We start from the raw sequence: 22148 nt of genomic DNA on the forward strand, positions 1-22148 counted from the left end.
CCCCAGATGGTCATTTTCAATTAACAACTACAAATAATGTCTGTTTTAAATACACTTGTTTGCTCAGCTGGTAAATTAATAACACTCTGGTTTATTTCTTCTTGTTGCTTAGTTCAGTTTACATTTTATGTGGACTTTCCAGATTTCCTTCTTTACATAGTCACATTACAACCATCTGTTATGTTGGTCCACTTTCATATCTGTTCCTGCCTGATGAGTAACCATTTTCTGGTTTGAGACCAGTGTTAAGCTATCTAGTTTAACTGCCATTTGCATTATTGTCAGTTGTCTATTTGACCTAATTTCTATGACTGTAGAAAGTGTCAAGGATTACTGAGTTGTGTGCCTAGTATTTAATGTCTCTGGATTATATTACAAAACTGGTAACTATAAAAAATCAAAACTATCCAGGCCAAGTTAATCTTTCTCTCAGAGATCATAATCAAGCTGAGAAGGCAGGTAGACTAACTTGTGGATGGCAGGAAGCCTCAGTGCAAGTGGCACATGCATTCAGTGATTCATAAATCTGTGGGCTGGGAGAAAGCTGGCATGTCAAAAACAAACATAGGGAAGAGGCCATTAGTAATATTAGGGTCTCAATAAAAATCTACCCAAGCAGCAGAGACCTCCAAGGCAGAAACGCATTTGACCACCACAACACAACACTAATCACGAGACACATAAATCTCCTAAACAATGTGCCACTCAACCAAAACCCCTAAGGCAAAACAGCATGCCCAACACACTAATCATAAGTGACTCGATAGTGAGGCACACTGATGTCCCACTCACTAGGTTAAATAAGGAGAAAGTAATAGTCAGCTGCCTGTCAGGTGCCAGGATCTGACACATAGCGCATGCACTCAGGTCGCTCAACAACAGGTACAAATATGACTCTGTCATTGTACATGTGGGTGTGAGTGACCTGAGATGTACCTCCCTGGACTACATGAAAAGAGGCATGGAGGAGCTCTCGGATTATGTAGCCCAAGCGGGTAGGACACTATCCCTGAGCAGCATCCTATCATCACCCAGAATTATACCACAGTACAAGCATAAAATGATTGACTTCAACAGTTGACTAAGTTTCTGGTATCATTCTAAGGGGATCCAGTATCTGTCTGCCTGGGATGATGTGATTGACAGACCTCGATGCTTTGCCAGAGATGGCCTGCATCTGTCACCCCTGGGCTTCCAGATACTGGTCAAGGCTCTTGCCATCCCTATAGTGCCTTTTTAGGCAGTGTTCCAAAGACCAAATTACCACCATACAAGCTACAAACAAATGCAGTCTGAGGGTCATGTCGCTCAATGCTTCTTCTTCTTTTGGCTGCTCCCATTAGGGGTCGCTACAGTGGATCATCCGTTTCCATTTCTTCCTGTTCTCTGCATCTTGCTCTGTCACACCAACCACCTGCATGTTCTCTCTCACCACATCCATAAACCTTATCTTAGGCCTTACTCTTTTCCTGTTACCTGGCAGCTTCATCCTTAGCATCTTTTTTCCAGTGTACTCTGCATCCCTTCTCAGCACGTGTCCAAACCAACGTAATCTTGCCTCTCTGGCTTTGTCTCCAAACCTTCCAACCTGGGCTGACCCTCTAATATACTTATTCCTAATCCTGTCCACCCTCGTCACACCCAGTGCAAATCTTAACATCTTTGCCTCTGCCATGTCCAGCTCTGACTCCTGCCTTTTTGTCAATGCCACTGTCTCCAACCCATATAACATAGCTTGTCTCACTACCCTCTTGTAGACCTTCCATTTCACTCTTACTGGTACTCGTCTGTCACAAATCACTCCTGACACTCTTCTCCACCCAGTCCATCCTGCCTATACTCTCTTCCTCACCTCTCTTCCACACTCACCATTACTCTGAACTGTTGATCCCAAGTATTTAAACTCATCCACCTTCGCCACCTCTACTCCCTGCATCCTCACCACTCCTCTATCCTCCCTCTCATTCACACACATATATTCTGTCTTAGTCCTGCTGACATTCATTCCTCCTCTCTCTAGGGCATTTCTCCACCTCTCCAGGGTCTCCTCCACCTGTTCCCTACTCTCACTACAAATCACAATGTCATCTGCAAACATCATAGTCCATGGGGGACTCCTGTCTGATCTCGTCTGTCAACCTGTCCATCACCATTGCAAATAAGAAAGGGCTCAGAGCTGATCCTTGATGCAATCCCACCTCCACCTTAAGCGCATCCATCACTTCCACTGCAGACCTCACCACTGTCACACTAACCTCCTACATATCCTGTATCACTCTTACATACTTCTCTGACACTCCCGACTTCCTCATACAATACCACAACTCCTCTCTAGGCACCCTGTCATATGCTTTCTCTAAGTCCACAAAGTCACAATGCAACTCCTTCTGACCTTCTCTGTGCTTCTCCATCGACACTTTCAGAGCAAACATCGCATCTGTAGTGCTCTTTCCTGGCATGAAACTATACTGTTGATCACTAATCATCACCTCCCTTCCTAACCTAGCTTCCGCTACTCTTTCCCATAACTTCCTGCTGTGACTGATCAATTTAATCCCTCTGTAGTTACTACAGCTCTGCAGATCACCCTTATTCTTAAAAATTAGTACCAAAACACTTTTTCTTCATTCCTCAGGCATCTTCTCACTTTACAAGATTTCATTAAACAATCTAGTTAAAAACTCCTCTGCCATTTCACCTAAACACCTCCATGCTTCCACAGGTATGTCACCTGGACCAACAGACTTTCCATTCTTCATCCTCTTCATAGCTATCCTTACTTCCTCCTTGCTAATCCACTGCACTTCATGATTCACTATCCGCACATCATCCAACCTTCTCTCCCTCTCATTCTCTTCATTCATCAGCCCCTCAAAGTACTCTTTCCATCTGCTCAACACACTTTCCTCGCTTGTGAGTACATTTCCCTCATTATCCTTTATCACTTTTACCTGATGCACATCTTTCCTTGCTCGGTCCCTCTGTCTAGCCAATCGGTTCAGGTCCTTTTCTCCCTCCTTAGTGTCCAACCTTTCATACAACTCTTCATACGCCTTATCCTTAGCCTTTGCTACCTCTCTCTTTGCCATGCACCTCATCTCCTTATTACTCTTGTTTACTTTCTTCATCTCTCTGACAATCCCACTTCTTCCCGAACCTCTTTCTCTGTATACTCTCCTGTAGTTCCTCATTCCACCACCAGGTCTCCTTGTCCTCCTTCCTCTTTCCAGATGTCACACCAAGCACCTTTCTAGCCATCTCCCTTACTAGCTCTGCTGTAGTTACGCAGTTATTCGGTAACTTTTCACTGCCACCCAGTGCCTGTCTTAACTCTTCCCTGAACTCCACCTCACAATTACCCTTTTTCAATTTCCAGCATTTGATCCATGGTGCTGCCCTCACACTCCTCCTCCTCTTCTTGATCACCAATGTCGTCCTACAAACCACCATCCTGTGCTGCTTAGCTACATTTTCCCCTGCCACCACTTTACAGTCTCCAATCTCCTTCAAACTGGCCCTTCTATATAAGATATAATCCACCTGTGTGCATCTTCCTCCACTCTTGTATGTCACCCTATGCTCCTCCCTGTTGTTAAAATACGTATTCACCACAGCCATGTCCATCCTTTTGAAAAATCTACTACCATCTGAACTTCTGCATTCCTTTGCTTAACACCATACCTACCCATCACTTCCTCATCCCCTCTGTTCCCTTCACCAACATGCCCATTGAAAACTGCTCCAATCACCAGTCTCTCACCCTTGGGTACAGTCATCACCACTTCATCCAACTCACTCCAAAATTTTTCTTTCTCATCCATTGCACACCCGACTTGTGGACCGTATCCACTAACAACATTCATCATTGCACCATCAATTTCCAGCTTCATAAACATCAGTCTATCCAACACTCTTTTCACCTCCAAAACACTCTTAGCATACTGTTCTTTCAGGATAAACCCTATGCCATTTCTCCTCCCATTCACACCATGATAAAACAATTTGAACCTGCCTCTGATACACCTAGCCTTGCTCCCCTTCCATCTGGTCTCTTGCATACACAATATACCAACCTTCTTTCTGTCCATCATTATCCGCTAGCTCTCTCTCTATACCAGCCATACTGCCAACATTCAAAGTTCTGACACTCACTATCACAGTCCTAGCCTTTACCTGTCTTCGGGCATGCCTTCCCCCTCTTCTCCTGCCCAATTTCTGCCAGCACCCTGTTGGTCAACAGTACTGGTGGCAGTTGTTAACCCGGGCCTCGACCGATCCAGTATGTATATCTGTACTGTTGTCCGCATGTATGATTTGGCAAAATTTTATGCCGAATGCCCTTTCTGATGCAACCCTCCCCATTTATCCGGGTCTGGGACTGGCATAAAGAAATGCACTGGCTTATGCAGCTCCAGTGGCGGAGTTCATGTTGCTCAACGCTAGAAGTGTAAATCTCAAAATGCACTCACTCGAGGCACTCCTTAAAATGGAGAACATCGACATTTGTGCTGAAACAGAGACCTTATTCAAGGCAGCAGAAAGTACCCCGGCACTACCAGGCTATAACTCATTCCACACCTTTCGGCCCCAGAACTTAGACTGAAGCTCCAAAGGCGGTGGTGTTTCCATATTCATAAAGGTTGCGCACACCTCCAGACTGGTAGCCCAACATAAAGCATCAGAGATACTTAAGGTGCAGCTAACATTGGGTAAGACAGCAATTCAGGTCGTAGACTGCTATTGGTCCCCAACCATGTACCAAGACTCGCACTCCACGTTACCAAGCACCCTGGAGAATATTAGGATCCAACCTAACACTCTCTTACTAGGCAACTTCAACTATCCCTTCATTAACTAGGTTAACTACTCATGTACCAATACACTTGCCCAACGTTTCCTGGAATTCATTAATTCCAATGCCCTGGACCAACTTGTTCTTACCCCCACTAGAGGTAAGCAACATCCTTGACCTGCTCATTACTAACATGGGTGACCCATTTCTTTACACCATTAGTCAGCTCCTCCCTGGTTGATCTGATCACAAACTAATCACCTTGGAAATCCACATCCCTCCCACCCCCCCACACCACCCAGCAAAGGTAACCACTATGAAAAACTTCTCCAAAGCTAACTCTGGGATCCTAAAAACAGAGGTGGCTAACTTCACGGCACCCATGCAAATGGAGAATAGTTGCATGACTGCAGAATCATACATCCATCCACTGTATGAACACATACACAAATGCATGGATCTTGCCATACCCAATAGAACCAAGGTACTCTCCTCCAAAACAAGGAAGCCCATCTGGTGGTCCCCTGCCATAAACAAACTCTACAACAGAAGGAGGAAACTGATGCGGAATAAGGTGAAGTCCCAAGACTGGAAAAACTCCCTTATCTGCCTCAACAAAAAGTTGAGATCCCTCATCAAATCCTCTAAAGCTAGGTATGAAAACAGATTTGCAGCAGATAATAAAGACAAACACAAGGCCTTTTATACTTATGTAAAAAATCTCCACGGCAATACCCAGATTTGCTCTGAGCTACTGCACAATGGTAACTCCTATACCGAGCCAACAGATTCAGTGCCAACTCTACCCCCTCTCCCCCTCCAAAGGACCAGTCACAATACCAGTAGATTGCCAGGCACCCAGTATTACTGCTGCATGGGTTAAAACAGCACTGTCCAAAGCCAAGAATGCAGCTTCTATGGAACCTGACAATATCCCTGGTTGTGTTCTACATGAATTACAGAGTGAACTGGCACCTCACCTTGTGTGCCCTGTTCAATCACAGCCTCACCTCAGGCTTTGTCCTTGCTGAATGGCGCATGCTGCAGTCATCCCTCTCTATAAAGGAGGAGCAACTACATACCCTTGGAACTAATGTCCCATTAGCCTGAAAAGTCTGATATGCAAAGCTATGGAATGCATCATCATGGACCTAATAAACAAGGATATAGGGAATCTCCAGTCTGGATCCCACACAGTTTGGTTTTGTGAAGGATAGATCATGCCTGCTTAACTTGGTCGACTTCGAGTCAGTCACCAGAGCTGTGGATGAAGGCAAGGAGGTTCATACAGCCTACCTTGATCTGGCCAAGGCTTTTGATACCATTCCCCACTCAGGAATCAGAAAAACTCAACCCGTATATCACTAAGTGGGTTGCAAACTGGCTCACAGATAGAACCCACAGTGTGAAAGTAGCTGACTCCAAGTCATACTGCTGATTAGTCACGAGTGGAGTCCCACAGGGTTTGGTCCCTGGTCCTCTCCTGTTTGGTATCTACTTCTCTGAAGTCCAGGCCAACACGAAGGGAGTCTGGCTGACAAAGTTTGCAGACGATTACAAGTTGGGAGCTATTATTAACTCCCCAAGTGATGTTCACATCCTACAGAATGGCCTCACTGTGACCAATGATTGGTGTCAGAACCATGGTTTTAAGCTCAATGCCTAAAAATGTGTCATCATCCCCTTTGGGGAAAACCCGGTTCCCATGAGTTACCACATTGATGGTAGTCCACTGAATACAGAAGGCGTTATAAGAGATCTGGGAGCACAGGTTGACAGCAACCTCTCTTTTCATTACCACATTGCTACTGTGGTCAGAAAGTCCTTCTCTGTGGCACATCTCATTACTAAGGGTTTTGCATCCAGAAACAAAGAGGTCATTGTCTCCCTCTACTCTTCCCTCATTAGGCCAATCATTGAATACAATGCCCCATTTGGCATGTACCTCACTAGACACCTGCAACAACTGGAGAGGCCACAAAAGTACCTCACAAAGATGATCCTAGGCCTTAAACACTTGTCCTATATGGACAGACTCAAAAAACTCCAGCTATTCTCTGTCTCATATCGCCTACTTAAAGGCGATCTCTTCTTGACTTACAAAGCCATGTCTGACCCAGCTCTGTTAGAAAGGTGACATCTAAAGAAATCCCAATCTCTCTGCACCACACACTCCAGAGACCTCAACCTCATTACCACAATTAACAGAACATGCTGGAGGGGCAGGTTCATAACCCAGAGACTGCCCATGCTATGGAACAGACTTCCCATACATGTCAAGCAGAGCACCTCGCTGACCCCCTTCAAGAGAAATCTTGATGAGTGGATGGGAAACAGAAAATTCACCCCGGAGATAACACCAGTGGCTCTACTTGACAGATGCTCTGGGAACTAAGGTCGGGTGGCACTATGCCAGGGTAATCCTATGGCTAAGCTTGTAAAGGCACCAGGGCCATTAGCCTAGTACACACCTATGAACTTATAAGGGAGATGGTGTTTTGCATCAGCATGCGTTTTCTGAAAAAAAATAGTGTGAAACTTTAATGTCTAGCATTATTGACTGACTGGAATCTTTAATAAACTTGCTGCAGATTAAAAAAAAATATTAACCAAATTAGCTAATGGTATTAATTTCCATGAAATCAATAACTCAAAGAAATTTGTATATATGTATTTATTTATTTATTAGCCAAGCAAGTACACTAGAGACAAGTGTTTTCCTTTTTTTTTTCCAGGGGCAATATGGGAACACTTGTCTGGTTATGTCACTTGCCCATTGTCTGGTGGAAGACTAATAGAGGCTAAGGAAATCAATCCCCAAACTACAAAATGTTTGTTGGCTGTTTACAACAGTAATGTTTGTGCTGAACTGTCAGACTGCTACATTCTTTAGGCTGTCAGAGAACTGTCATCATGTGAGATGTGAAATCACTTTGCTGGTATATTGCTGAGATATTCCCAGTTCAATGATGGATTATAATATTTGTGTTCCTGCTCTGTTGAGATGGCCCTAAATCCTTTAATGTTGAAAGTGAAGCAGGGTGACATTTGGATATGTACCTGTGAGCTGAAGAGACTCCCTTTTTTATTCTGTCAGAATAATCCATACCTGACAGTGATCATGACATGCCATCAAGGTTCACCAATGATTTATTCCACACGTCCAAAGAAATCTCCATTGTTGAAGCAGCAGAATTTTTTACCATGGAGCTATAGAACATTGTGCAGTATTGTACTTCCCTTCATTCTGTAAAATATGCATATAGGAACTTATGTGATTCATCTAAAGTGCCTCCAATTCTGCATCAGAATTGTTTCCCCTTTTTAAAACGTGTACTTTTGTGGCAAATTGGGATAAGTGCAATTATAAAATAATGTCAGTAATTAATGATGCGTTAATCTTTGCATAATAGAAATTCTCTGCTATTATTATCTACATGACCAGCACTAGTATTTAAAAAGCCTTTTGGGGGCTTTATTCTTGATTTTTTAGCTTTGATTTTGTGTAAGAGGTTTGAAGCTAGTTTAATTATCCTGAAGGAACTCTTGATCCTGGCAATGACAGCATTGATACATAGTTGCTTGACAGTAGATGTTCTTTTCAGCTTTGATCACTGTAATTCTTCTGTATGTTGTATTAAAAACACAGATTTTGATATAAGATATAGACTACTTGGCCCTTTTCCGGCCAAGATCGTGCTAGACAGTCAAGAGGAGAAGGTTAACACCTGCACTATACCAAAAGCAACTCATAGCCCTTCAAAACCCACACCATCAACACCCACCCATAGCAATACTAAACCCACATATGTGGAGGCCCTTAACATTAACCTGCCCAAGCAAAAAGGACCTCTGAAGCTGAACCGCAAACAAACACCAGTCACAACCAAAGTGACACATAGGTCACAACACCAGTGTGCCACCCAACAACAACTCCTAAGGCAAGACAATGTACCCAACACTTTAGTCATAGGTGACTCTATAGTCAGGCACACTGATGTCCCACTCACCAGGCTGAACAAGGAGAAAATTACAGTCAGCTGCCTGTCGGGTGCCAGGATCCGCCACATAATGCATGCACTCAAGTCACTCCACAACAAGTACAAATACGGCTCTGTCATTGTCTATGTTAGAGTGAATGACTTGAGACGTACCTCCATGGACTACATGAAAAGAAACATGGAAGAGCTCTCGGATCATGTGGCCCAGGCAGGTATGACCCTAGCCCTGAGTAGCATCCTGCCTTCACCCAGAATGATACCACAGTATAAGGACAAAATGATTGACTTCAACAATTGAGTAAGCTTCTGATGTCATACAAAGGGGGATCCAGTATCTGTCTGCCTGGGAAGACATGATCGATAAACCACAATGCTTTACCAGAGATGGTCTGCACGTGTCACCCCTGGGATTCAGGTTACTGGCTAAAGCTCTTGTCACCCCTATAGTGCCTTTTTTAGGCAAGGTTCAAAGGACCAAACTACCACCGTAACAGATACAAGCATGCAAAATCTGAAGGTAATGCTACTCAATGCTAGAAGTCCAAACCTCAAAATGCACTCTCTTGAGGCACTCCTAAAAATGGAGAACATCGATATCTGTGCAGTGACTGAGACCTGGTTCAAGGCTCCAGAGAGCACCCCTGCAATACCAGGCTACAACTCTTACCACACTTTTCAGCCACAAAACCAAGAACGAAACACTAACGGTGGAGTAGTGTCCATATTCACCAAGGACATTCGCACCTCCAGGCTAGTTGTCCAACACAATGCATCTGAAATTCTCCAGGTGCAACTAACACTAGGTAAGACTGCAATCCAAACTGTAGCTTGCTACAGATCACCAGCCATGCCCCAAGATTCTCACTACACCTTTCTAAACATACTGGAAAATATTAAGGTACAACCAAACACCCTAATACTGGGTGATTTCAACTACCCCGCCATTAACTGGGAAAACTACTCTGGTACCAACACCTTTTCCCAACGTTTCTTGGAATTCATAAATTCCAATTCCCTGGATCATCTAATCCATTGTCCCACCAGGGGCTCCAATATCCTAGACCTGGTCATTACCAACATGGGAGATAGATGCTCCCCACCAGTGGTCACCCCCTCATTGGTCAGGTCTGACCATAAGAAAATCACCCTTGACATCCACATCCCACCCCCACCCCCTAGTAAGGAAACCTCCGTAAAAAACTTCTCCAAAGCCAACTTCATGCTACTGAAGTCAAGCCTGCTTCAAAAATTTGCATTTAGTTGTGATTCTTGAACAAGCAGAAGCTAGGGATCCATTGGTATTTTGCAAGTAACAACTGATAAATTGGTCTTGCCTGAAGGTGTTGGAATTGGTACTAAAAAGGTACATATGTAATTTATGCAAAGTCTTCCTTTAGCCCATAAGAAGATAAGGTATTTAATGGTGTGTTTTGCCTCACATTTGCAATGGAGAAGGTGCTATTCACTTTCTTGACTCCAGAGAAGAAACAATTTTAAGGGGACTTTTTTGTGAAGAATGTTACAGCATGTAGACTAGATATAGGCAGGCCAGGTTCTTTGCTGCTGGGTGTTTGTTCCAGGAGTGTAAATGTACTGTTGTTTTATCCAGCATTTTTCAAAGTAATATTTCTGCTTGTAGTTAAAGTAGCCTGAGTGTTAAACTGGAGGATGAACTGCAAAGCCCACTTTACATTAATGTTTAGAAGGACAATTAAGGGATTGAAGAAGTAACTGTGAATATAACAGTTTTTGTTCTTAATATTTGTATGCAAATTTCATGATGTAAATTGTATATTATATGGTAAAGCAGTTTTATATATTATGCAGTCAGAGGTATTTTAAATGTGAGGTGGGAACGTTTTATCATTGATTGCATATGCTAGTAAGAAAGCACTTTTTTCTTAGTTATAATGTGCCTAGAATAAGAAAAGTTGGAAAGAAACAAGTTAGCATTAATATAATGTGATACTGGGTTGCTAAGAGGAAACATAAAAATGTACTTATATTAAATGTAAAATTAAAATATAATTTCTCCTGTTTTACAGATGTTGATATCTAGACTGATGTCCTTATTTTAAGCTAAAGACAAGAGGTTAAGCAAATGGACTTAAAAAAAAAACAAAAAAAAATGATGAAAGTATATAAAATGTAGTTCTTTCTTGCATGCATACTCACTTTGAGCTGAATATAAGGAGCCTGTAGGTGCAAGCATTTAAAGGTGTGAACAGTGTGTTCTTATTGAAATTTACAAGGTACAGTATAAGTTCAGTGAAAATAAATGAAGTCTGAAACTGTGGGAAGTGAGTAGTTACATATAGTTGCCTCTCCAGCAGCCTTAGTACTTTAATGTATTAAATATAACAGTGCACAATTTAATTGATTTATTTAATGGTAGCTAACATGCATTTTATTAAAGCTAAATGTTAACTTTACTTAAAACATGCATTTTTTTCATGTTAAAGAGGACTAGAAATAAATTAAGAACAATTTCTGTTAATAGACAGTCAAGCCCTATTATGCAATTTAGCATGGTTTACCTTAATTTTAGAATAGGTAATGTCTGCAGGTATAGGCATCAGTTTGGGGCAACTGATTCTATTTGGAGGGGTAAGCTTCCCATTTGGAAAGTGTATATAGTTGTGTGTGTTTGCTGTGAGTTAAAAGGGGTTGGGTTTTTTTAAATGTATGTATCTTTTTGTGTCTTGAGTGTTATTGAACTGAAAAGTCTGGGAAAATGTGACATGAGTTCAGAGAAGAGAAGAAGCAACTACATAGAAACTCATCCTGCAAAACACTAATGTGTACATGTAAGCTGCAGTTGGAAACGTATATTAAAAAGTGTCATATATATATGGGGGAGTGATTCTTGCTTTGTCAATATTAAGATGGAATGTAAATAGCCTTACAGTTACAGATAAAAAGTGGAACTTAGGAGATTTTGTGGAGAAATACACCTTCAACAAGTAATATTATTCTTGGGTGAGAACTGGAACCTGATTTTCAATAGTGAAGATGTGTCAGGGGAATGAAATTAAAATGGTATTTATAAATGTGGTAGAAATAGAGAAAGAAGTAATAGGACTCATGTACTATAGTTGATAAAGGTTAAACTATTGCAGAATAAGGGGGAATCTCACAAGGAAGAGGAGCAAACAGAGTACTGAAGAGACAACAAGGAAACATTTGGAAAGAATATGTGTGAGTTTGGAAAAGTTGCTATTAAGCAACTGTTTTCTGATAATGCTACAGCACTTCTGTAGAGTGCAAAGACTTTTGACATAATGATTTAGGCAGTGGGAAGTAAGAAAGAGTTGTAACTAAACTTAGTAAGCCTGTGATAATAAAAATAATAATAGATCCTTTAGATGCATTAGAGTTATTTTGGAAATTGTATGAAAATTAGTATAAAGTATAGGGGAAAAAGTAAAGGCACAAGTAGAAATGTTTATGGAAGACTTAGTTATACCATGGTTAGAGGAAGATGAAGCTCAACAGCTAATAGTTAAGGCAGGAGGAGCTGAGATAAAAATAGTGATGTATGATCGATCAATAGAGGCACGTCTAGGAACAGATGATATTCTTGTGGAAATTTGGAAGTTAGAAGAAAATGATAAAGGTCTGGAAAGTTCTATTCAACAACAGTTTAAAAGAGGGTTACCAGCAAGGCTGTGATGGTTGTAATACATAAAGAGGGTAAATACCCTTCAGATCTAGCTTCCTATCGATCCATATCAATTTTAAACTGTTTATGCCTATATTAGCTAACAGAATGGTAAATGTGTTACCAAAATTAATAGATATGGATCAATATGTCTGATTTTGTGGAGAGAAAGCAAACATTTGACACAAGAAAACAGTAATGATCCACAGGGAAACAACGTGTAAGAAAATGCTGTTACTCGGTCTTTGTGCAGAAAAAGAATTCAGTAGAGTCAGATGGAATTGTATGTGTAGGGCAGCTGCATTTGTGCTTCCTGACACAAGTAGTAGGGTTAATAAGGAGGGTATATGAAGTGTCAGAGGCAAGGATTAAGGTGGGAGGGTTCTCCTCTGACAAGCTGGATTTTAACAGATGAATCAGACGGTTATGTCCTCTTTCCTCGCTGTTATTTGCTTTATATTTAAAGTCAATGGCAAAGAAACTAAGAGATTTACACTAAACCATTATGCCAACCCTTAATCCCAATAACCAGTTTTGTACCCACCTAACAATATAAGGATTGATAGAAGCATATAACATTGACTGGATAAAAATAGAGTAAGGGATACTGTCAGAGGCCTTAGATAAATCAAAGTAAGCCTCCATTATCCCAGTACCAAAATCTACTGCCTTACTCACAGGAAAAGGAAAAGAAGATCTGTTCTTTATAAAGCGTTGTTGAGAAATATCCAGTAATGATTCTGTGGTACTATTACTCACAATAATAACCAAGGGACATCTTTCAAAACAGTTACCAAGCAATGATGTTAAACTAATGGGTCTATACTTATTGGCCATATGACAACTACTCCATTATGAACTGGCGCAACATTAACCAATTTCAATCTCATAGGAGCCATGCCTGAAGGTAATAACAAGTTAAACACAACAGTAAGATTAACAATCAAAACAATAAATTAAACAGGATAGTAAGATTAACAATCATATATTTAGATAGCGTGGAAGAAAACCACCCTGGAATGTTGTCTGCCCCCAGACTATTGTTATATGTTGCCTTAGCCATTGATTTACTTACTAATTCTGGTATAAAGACCATACAGAAAGCAGCATTTATTTGAACTGAGGGTACCTGACTTTGGCATTCCTCTTGTTTACTAATACTGGAAACGTAAGAATTAAATTCCACCCCCAAATGTAAATATTTACCTTCATATGTCAACTATGTACCCACCCATTAATTGATTTGGTAGTACACATACTTATTGGGATGTAATAAGTATTAAGGTATGTAGATTAAAGGGGATTCTGAATGGTAGCTTGGGATATGGGGACAAGACTAAACAAAACATAATACAAAAATTGAGACGTTGAAAACTCTTGATTATGGATAGATAGTAAGTTATAAATGCTAAAAATGGTTTTAGTCCCTTTAGTTTTACACACAGGTCAGGCATATTTTTCAGAAGAGACGTTGTGTAAGATGATTAATAAAATAGAGTTGAAGGAATTTATTTGAGAGGAGAAGAGGGCAAGTGTTAAGCTGGATAATTTGATGTTTTTCATAGACAAGGTGGTTTGGGTTTACCTGATTTGAATTGGTATTTTAGAGCTACAAGCTTATGATCCGTGTACATAACGTAAACAAAAGAGTAAATTAGAATGGAAAAAGATAATGATGAAATGGATAGGGGGTTGAGAGATAAAGAGAGACTAGGGTTTTGGATTCTAGCCCTTAAGGAGAATAACATCAAACATACAAAGTATTACATTCATAAAGTAGCAGAATGCATTCAAACCACTAAGCTAGAGTAGGAATGGAGAAAGGAGATTCTATTAACAGGTATGCCTGCAAATAAGGGTATAGAAAATAAGCAACAGAGGTGTGAAATTTACACTAGAAAATTAACAAGTGATCTGTGAGCAAATAGCATGGAAGGAAAGATAATGGAGTGGGATGAGGCTAAGCAGAAGTTTGGATTGCAGGTTAGACACTGCCTTTCCTAGCAGGGATTGGCTAACGGAAAAGGATAGGGTGTACTAAATGAATGCCCAGATATGGTACAACTTTCAGATGAGTCTAGAACAGCAGCTATTGTTAAAAAATGATAATTAGTAGGTTGCATAAGATATTGCATTATAACTATGAGAATCGATGAGAGAGTAAGAGTGGAATGCAATACACTAACCTGAGGTAACCCAGTGTTTTTGTACCTCCCATGCATCCTACGTTAAATACTTTTTTTAAAAATATGTGAAGATGATGTGAAACAGTTTTTAGGAAGTGAGTGGAAGAAGAAGTACCGTAATTTGTCTGCATCACAGAAAAAAGCTTTATATTCTCTAATTCATGATACCGGGATTGTAGTCAAGCCTGCTGATAAGGGTGGGGCGGTGGTGGTAATGAACCACCAATTTTATCAAGATAAGATTTTATCTTTGGTAAAAGACACCCAGACCTTTTTACAATTATCCCCTGTAACTGTGCATTTAGTTATATCTAATGTGAGGAAGAGCTTAACAACTTTAAAGAATGAGGGTTTATTGAGTGAAGAAACGTTAACATTTCTTTGGATAGAATATCCTGTTATACCAATTTTTAAAGCACTTCCCAAGGTGCATAAAGATTCATGGAACCCTCCGTTGCGACCAATTGTCTCAGGGAGGGGTTGGGCTATGGAAAATCTATCCATATGGATAGAATGCACATTAAAACAGGCATTGCAGACTTTCCCAAGGATTTTGAAAGATGTGGGTCATTTTGTAACATCACTTTATGAATATTTACAAGGAGGTAATTATCAAAATTATATACTAGTGATGTTAGACATCAAGAATGTCTTTACAGTTATAAGCAATGAATATGGCTTACTTACCATTGATGTCATGTTAACCAATATGGTTAGGTTTAATGTGATTGAGAAAAAAAACTTACTTGTGAACTACTTAGACTTGTATTGGAAAAAAATGTGTTTTTGTCTCAGGGTAATTATTATTGCCAAAGACAGGACAATACGATGGGCACACCATGTGCCAATTCATACGCGAACCTTGTCTTGGCTTACTGGGAGCAGGTAGTGATTTTTAACACTGATCATAACTGGAAACCACAGTTAAGTTATTATGCAAGATTTGTGGATGACATTTTCTTTTTGTGGAAAGGTACCCCTAGTGAATTGGAAAGTTTTGTGGAATACTTAGAATCCAGTACGGATTTCTTAAGATTCACAATGAGTTGCTCTGAAGAACAGATAAATGTTTTAGATGTTCTTCTTAATAAAGATTGTGATGGTAATATGCAAACATCCCTATATAAGAAAAGCTGTTGGAAAAAACAGCCTTTTGACTTTTGACAGCATGCATCCAAGACACACGTTATAATATAGTAAGGGAACAGGTTAATAGGATTTCCCGACTGTGCACAGAAGATATACAGTCTGATCGAGAGATCATGGATTTAGGGAAGAATTTGAGTAAAAGGGGTTATAAGAGAACCAAGGTAGATGGAATAGTTAATAGTAATAAATATAATAGGATGAAAAAAGCAAAACCATGGTTCTCAGCGAAAGCACAACAGCAAGGTAATGTGGCTAGGAATGATAACATATTTGATGGCCATGACAATAGTATGCGCATGATGCTAACATATAGCAATGACATATGGGGTGTATGTGAGATCTTCAGATGTAATTGGAAGGTACTATTAACAGATGAGAAGATAGGTGATATAGATGGACAGACACCATCTTTTGGTTTTAGAAGGAATAAAAATTTAAAGGACTTGCTCTGTCAAAAACAAAAAACCCTCAAGAAAAACAGAGTTCCATCTCATCGTAGGGTACTTTTATCTGTAGACAATGCAAGGCATGCCCATATACAATGGAACATAATCAGTTTGTACACCCCTTAACAGGTAGGGAGTATCATTTAAATAATTATGCAGACTGTAGAACACGAAATGTCATTTATTTGGCTATGTGGCAAATGTGTACCTCGTTCTATGTGACAAAATGAACTGCATGTTGAAAGATAGAATTTTGAAGAATCTATTGGCCATAAGGTTACACAATGTACATAATGCACTTTATCAACATATACAAGGAATCTTGGCCACACATTTAAGTTTATGGTCCTACAAATCATGCATATTAACATTGGGGGGGTTGGTTAATTATACAGAATATAATGAGATGAAGTGGATTATTGAATTTGCAGCAGACAAAGCTCCTGGTTTAAATGGGGTTATACCTTTAAAACCAGCTTTAAAAAGGAGGAGGGTGTAATGTTGAATTTTAATTGGTTAATGCTGTATTTAAAACTTGTGCTGTTAAATATGCATATTTATCTGATGAAGGGCTTGGACCCTTTAGAAAGCACTCGTGCTTTTTGGATTTTATTGGTGGTTTTATTAAAAGTATAACTTGGCCTGGTGGTCTGACTGCATTTTATTTTCACATCATACTATGTGACTGTTAATGAGCAGTGGACCCTAGGTGGAAGACTTTCAGTTTTGTCGGCATGGGAGAGCGGCCACGGTGGTGCAGCGGTTAGTGTTGCTGCCTCACAGCAAGAGGTTCTCTGGTTCGATCCTCGGCTGGGGTGCCTTTTCTTATCGGAGTCTGCATGTCCTCCCTGTGGTCGCATGGGTTTCCTCCAGGTGCTCCAGTTTCCTCCCACATCCCAAAGACATGATGTAGGTGGATTGGACACTCTAAATTGGCCCTAGGTGTGAGTGCATGTGTGTGTGTGCCTTCTATGGAAGGTTGGGTGCTGGGCTGGCAACTCAACACTGTAAAACTACATTGCCAATCATGAGCAGACAGGTGATCTGGTGTGGTGACCCCAACTGGAAAAAGCCGAAAGAAGAAGAAGAAGGCTGCAACTATGGGAATGATTCTTTTCATACAATATATGAATAGTTGAAAAGTACTAAAGCCTTACTAAGTTTAATGCAATTAGCTGCCAAAAAAAGACATTACTAAAAATGGAAATCAAAATATGTTGCAAGTGTAATGAAATCTCTGAATACTGTAAAGGAATTAACAGGACTGAAGACAGGTTCTTGAAAAGGGCAGGAGCAAATTTCATTGAAATACATAGAATTTGTGTGAAGAATGCTTGCAAAATAATGTTCAGGAGGAGTTATGTTTAAGGGAAAGCAGAAATTGAGCAATTTATGTAATGCTGAAGTGAATGAAAATTGTTAAAAAGAAAACATATGTATTCTGCATTCTTAAATGACAGAATAAATAATTTAAAACTGCATGACCTCACTTTAAATTACATGTAAAATTATATTTACCTTATGTAGTTATAGCTCTATCCCTGGATTCAGAAAGGCTAACTAGGAACAGAAAACCTTAACACCAGTATTGCCCCTCACAGTAACCCTTTCTGATTTATTGATTGACCTACAATTGAGATTTCAGTTAGTTGGAGCATCAGCATGGAGAACGGTTCCACTGGCCAGGCTGCATGGTGATGACACTATCTGGAGAGGTGGCTAATGGTGGTGACACTATCTGGGGAGTTGGCTAATGGTGATGACTCTATCTGGGGAGGTGGCTAATACTAATTAGCCATGTGATCTCTAGAATCATCATCATCATCATCAAAAGTGCAGGAAGTAATCAAAATAAAGAAGGAGTGCAGGAGGAAGTGGGAGATTGAAAAGGCCGACCAAGCTAGGAAGGACTACTGGTTGGCTAACAAAGAAACTAAGAAAGAAGTTGCAATAGCAAAGTTTAGGGCATCAGAGGCACTCTATCAGCTTCTGGAAAGTAACTCAGTAAGGGGCACAAAGAAATTATACCAGGTTGCAAGGCAAAGACAGAAAGATAAAGAAGATAGTCAGACACCCTTCATAAGGGATTCCAGCAACAACCTGCTTATCAGCCCACATGACATCAAAGGCAGATGGAAGGAGTATTTCCAGCACCTTCTGAATGAAAAAAACCCACAGAAGCGGTACTGCCCCAGAAACAGCCTACAATGAGAGTAGAAGAGGAGCCCAGCTTAGAAGAAGTAAGAGCAGCACTAAGGAAAATGAAGTCAGGGAAAGCAGCAGGCTCAGATGAGGTCACAGCAGATATGATAAAGATGTTGGGTGAGCTAGGGAAGAAATGGCTCCTGAGGGTACTAATTGCAGTGTGGAGAGAAAGGCATATCCCAGATGACTGGAGAATAAGCATACTCATGCTAGTGTACAAGAACAAAGGGGACATCCACAACTGTGGACAGTACAGAGGCATCAAACTCTTACCACATTGCATGAAAGTTCTGGAGAGGGTGATTGATAAACGGATACGCAGAATAGTAGAATGTAAGATGGGAGATGAACAGTTCGGATTCAGATCAGGATGCAGTACAATTGACCCGATGCTTGCATTGATCTCTAGAAATGCCTGCAAAACCTGATTTACGCTTCTGACTAATTCAAAATACCACTCTGCTGCACAAATTTCCATGGGTGGAGGAAAACCTTAACAGCATCAAAAGATGGTCACCAGTGGATGCAGTCATGGTGTGAGTAAGTTCTTTGAAGACATAGGCATGGGAGGTGTTAGCATGTGTATACATGTGCATGTCTGTAGAGATATGGATGAAGTCAGATGAGCTTTGTGTGTGTGATGAGATGAGTGTCTAAATGTGTGGGAGTTACCTTCCCTAATGTAATGGACAGGCACCCAGGGTAAACACTGCCAAAAGTCTGACAGTTCTGGTGTTTAAAAAAAGTGCAACTTAGAAATATGCTAATGAGGCAATAATAAGGTCTTCCACATTGTAGTCAAAGCTGTCTCTTGATTTGCATTTTCTCATGGTTGAATTAAATTTTCCTACCTGTTTTGGCAATTTATGGGAGTGGTGAGATTCTTTTTAAATCCTAGGTATGTTTGTGGATATATATATATATATATATATATATATATATATATATATATATATATATATATATATATATATATATACACACACATACACACACACACACACACAAATTATTTTTCAGACCTTTGGACACGACATAATAATGAACAGAACGCATAATATTTCTATACAGGGGCTGACTTAATGATTAAGATGTTTACCTCACAAGCAAGAAGGAACAGGGTTAGATTCTAACCTTGGAAAGTGTGGCTAGGCTTAAAAAGGCCCAGTGGCACAATAGTTCAGTATTCTATTGTGATACTGTGATACTATAATTATAAAATGCAACACACAAGATGACATAATGGAACTGACTTATCTCGTATGTAACCCTTAAGCAAGCAGAATGCACTATTTAGCACCAGATTGCCTTCCAGGTGAGCACAAATAAATGCAGATATGGAATTTAATATTACAGACTGGCCTTGTTTTTAGTTAGTGATACAAAGGTGGTGGCTTAGTAGTATTCGATGTCACTGATTATAATGAAAAAAATGGAAGCAGTATTAAATAATGACGCTTATTCCATGTCATCCATGAATGAAATGGACATTGCACAGTCTAGGATCAGGAGTTATTTTAGGGATTTGTTTATAGAATGTAAAATTGACGTGGACACATTTAATTGCATCAACATCCTTTACCCTAAAACACCAATTATGTTTGGTATACCTAAAATACACAAGGATAGATACAATACCCCTATGAGGCCACTTATTGATGGTAGAGGCTCTTTGACATACCCTTGTGCGAAGTTAGTTGACCTAACATTACAAAAATATATAAGTTAACCATGATGACAATTTTTTTAACTATTGACGTGATTGATTTATACACCTCTATTCCCCATTTAGAGGCAGTAGAGTGGATTGCGCTCTCTCTCAAAAATAAAAACGCACCTCAAAGAGACATCGACCTAGTACAGAACTCCTAGATATTATCCTTACCAATAATTTTTTTATATTTAATGGTAAGATCCTTTTACAAAAACATGGGATAGCCATGGGCTCCCCTTGTGGGGCTAGCCTAGCAAATCTTTTCATGGCATATTGGGAAAAGTTATTTATTTTGGACAAACCTGAAATCAAAGCCTCCTTGGTGTACTACACTAGATTTCTAGATGACATTTTCATTATTTGTAGAGGTAATGAGATTAAAGCACTACAACTTGTAGATTACTTCAACTCCACTACAACATTATTTAAGTTTATGTACAAATTTGACCCTGTCAGTATAGACTATTTGGACGTTAATTTGATGAAAGACACAACAAATAGGAGATACTGTTCTAAGAATTACAGAAAACCTTCTTACTGTAACTCCCTTTTTGCACTATACCATTGCACATCCATATATGCAAAAATGTTCTATAGTTAAAGGTCAATTTATTAGGGCAGCAAGAATCTGTTCAACATAATGTGATTTTATAACTGAATGTGAACTACTGAAGGACATGTTTTATAATAGGGGTTATCCTCTCCCCCAATAGATGATTTAATGGAAGAAATAAGTAGTAAATGACATAGAGGAGTTATTACACCACTTTTACCATTATTTAATGTCAGTCAAGAGTCACATGTTGAGGCTTCTTTAACACCTAAAGCATTTGATATTAACAAATTGGCTTTGTCTATGAATGACATTTTTGATAACAAAATGAAAAAAGATACACATAACCAGGCTAGGCAGTCTTCACCTTACAGTGTGTGTTTTATCACTACCTTCAACAAAGACAGCGAACAAGTAAAATTAAATCTTTATAAAAACTGGTCCTTTTTACATAAGGATAATTTACTAATGGATAGAGTTGGTCAGTTGCCTAAAGTAGTTTATAGGAGAGGAGTAAACTTGAAGAGCCTCTTTGAAGGTAAAAATATTAGACCTAGTTCGAGACTCAATGGAACGTTCACATGTGGGGCATGTAGGATGTGTAGGTTCATCAAGACTGGTAATTCATTCAAGGCAGGAAACAATGGCAAGTTTTATATTAAACACAAACTGAATTGTGAATCTAAAGGTATTATTTACTTAGCAAGTTGTAACAACTGTCCGGCGTTTTATATAGGTAAAACTGACCGGAAGTTTTGTGAAAGAATTTATGAGCATTCATATGCAATAACTAAAAATAGAACTGAAAATGCTTTAGCTAAGCACATCTCTTTAAATGTTGGACACACTTTTGGATTCCAAGCCATTGACCAGATAGTATCAAACATCAGGGGTGGCCCTCACTCAGTACTCCTTGAAGTACATGAACTTGAATGGCAACTAGCCCTGAATGCATTTGCATTTCCTGGTTTAAACGAGAACTGTAACATTTCATGTCTGCTTAAATTAAAAAAACCTTATGAGATGAATTTATTTTCAAGAGTTGGTATGATTTTACTGATTATAATTAAATAACAACTATATTTGAGTAATGGAACATATCCATTGCACAATGTAACTATTTAAATTTCTATTTACCATGAATTTACATATGTATGGCGAATTCAGTTAATTATTGTTTGGTACACCAACATATTGTTTAGTTTAAAATCTGCATTAGAAAATATTTAGACTTTTAATAAGACAATTCAGCCTTCATGTAGGTTGTTGCTCATCTTTATTTATCAGCGGATTTTATATATGATATCACTCGTTTTCATAAGGGACTGTTTGTACAGTATTTTTGACATCAAAGCATTATGAATGTGTCTCTGTTTTGTTGTATATTTAAATATTCAAACATTTAGGCTTGCACTTCTAGTTTAATTAATTAACTTTTGAA

Source organism: Protopterus annectens, chromosome 3.part0 (genome assembly GCF_019279795.1).
Source record: "Protopterus annectens isolate FY-2018-M chromosome 3.part0, PAN1.0, whole genome shotgun sequence".
In the NCBI taxonomy this organism is placed as follows: Eukaryota; Metazoa; Chordata; order Ceratodontiformes; family Protopteridae; genus Protopterus; species Protopterus annectens.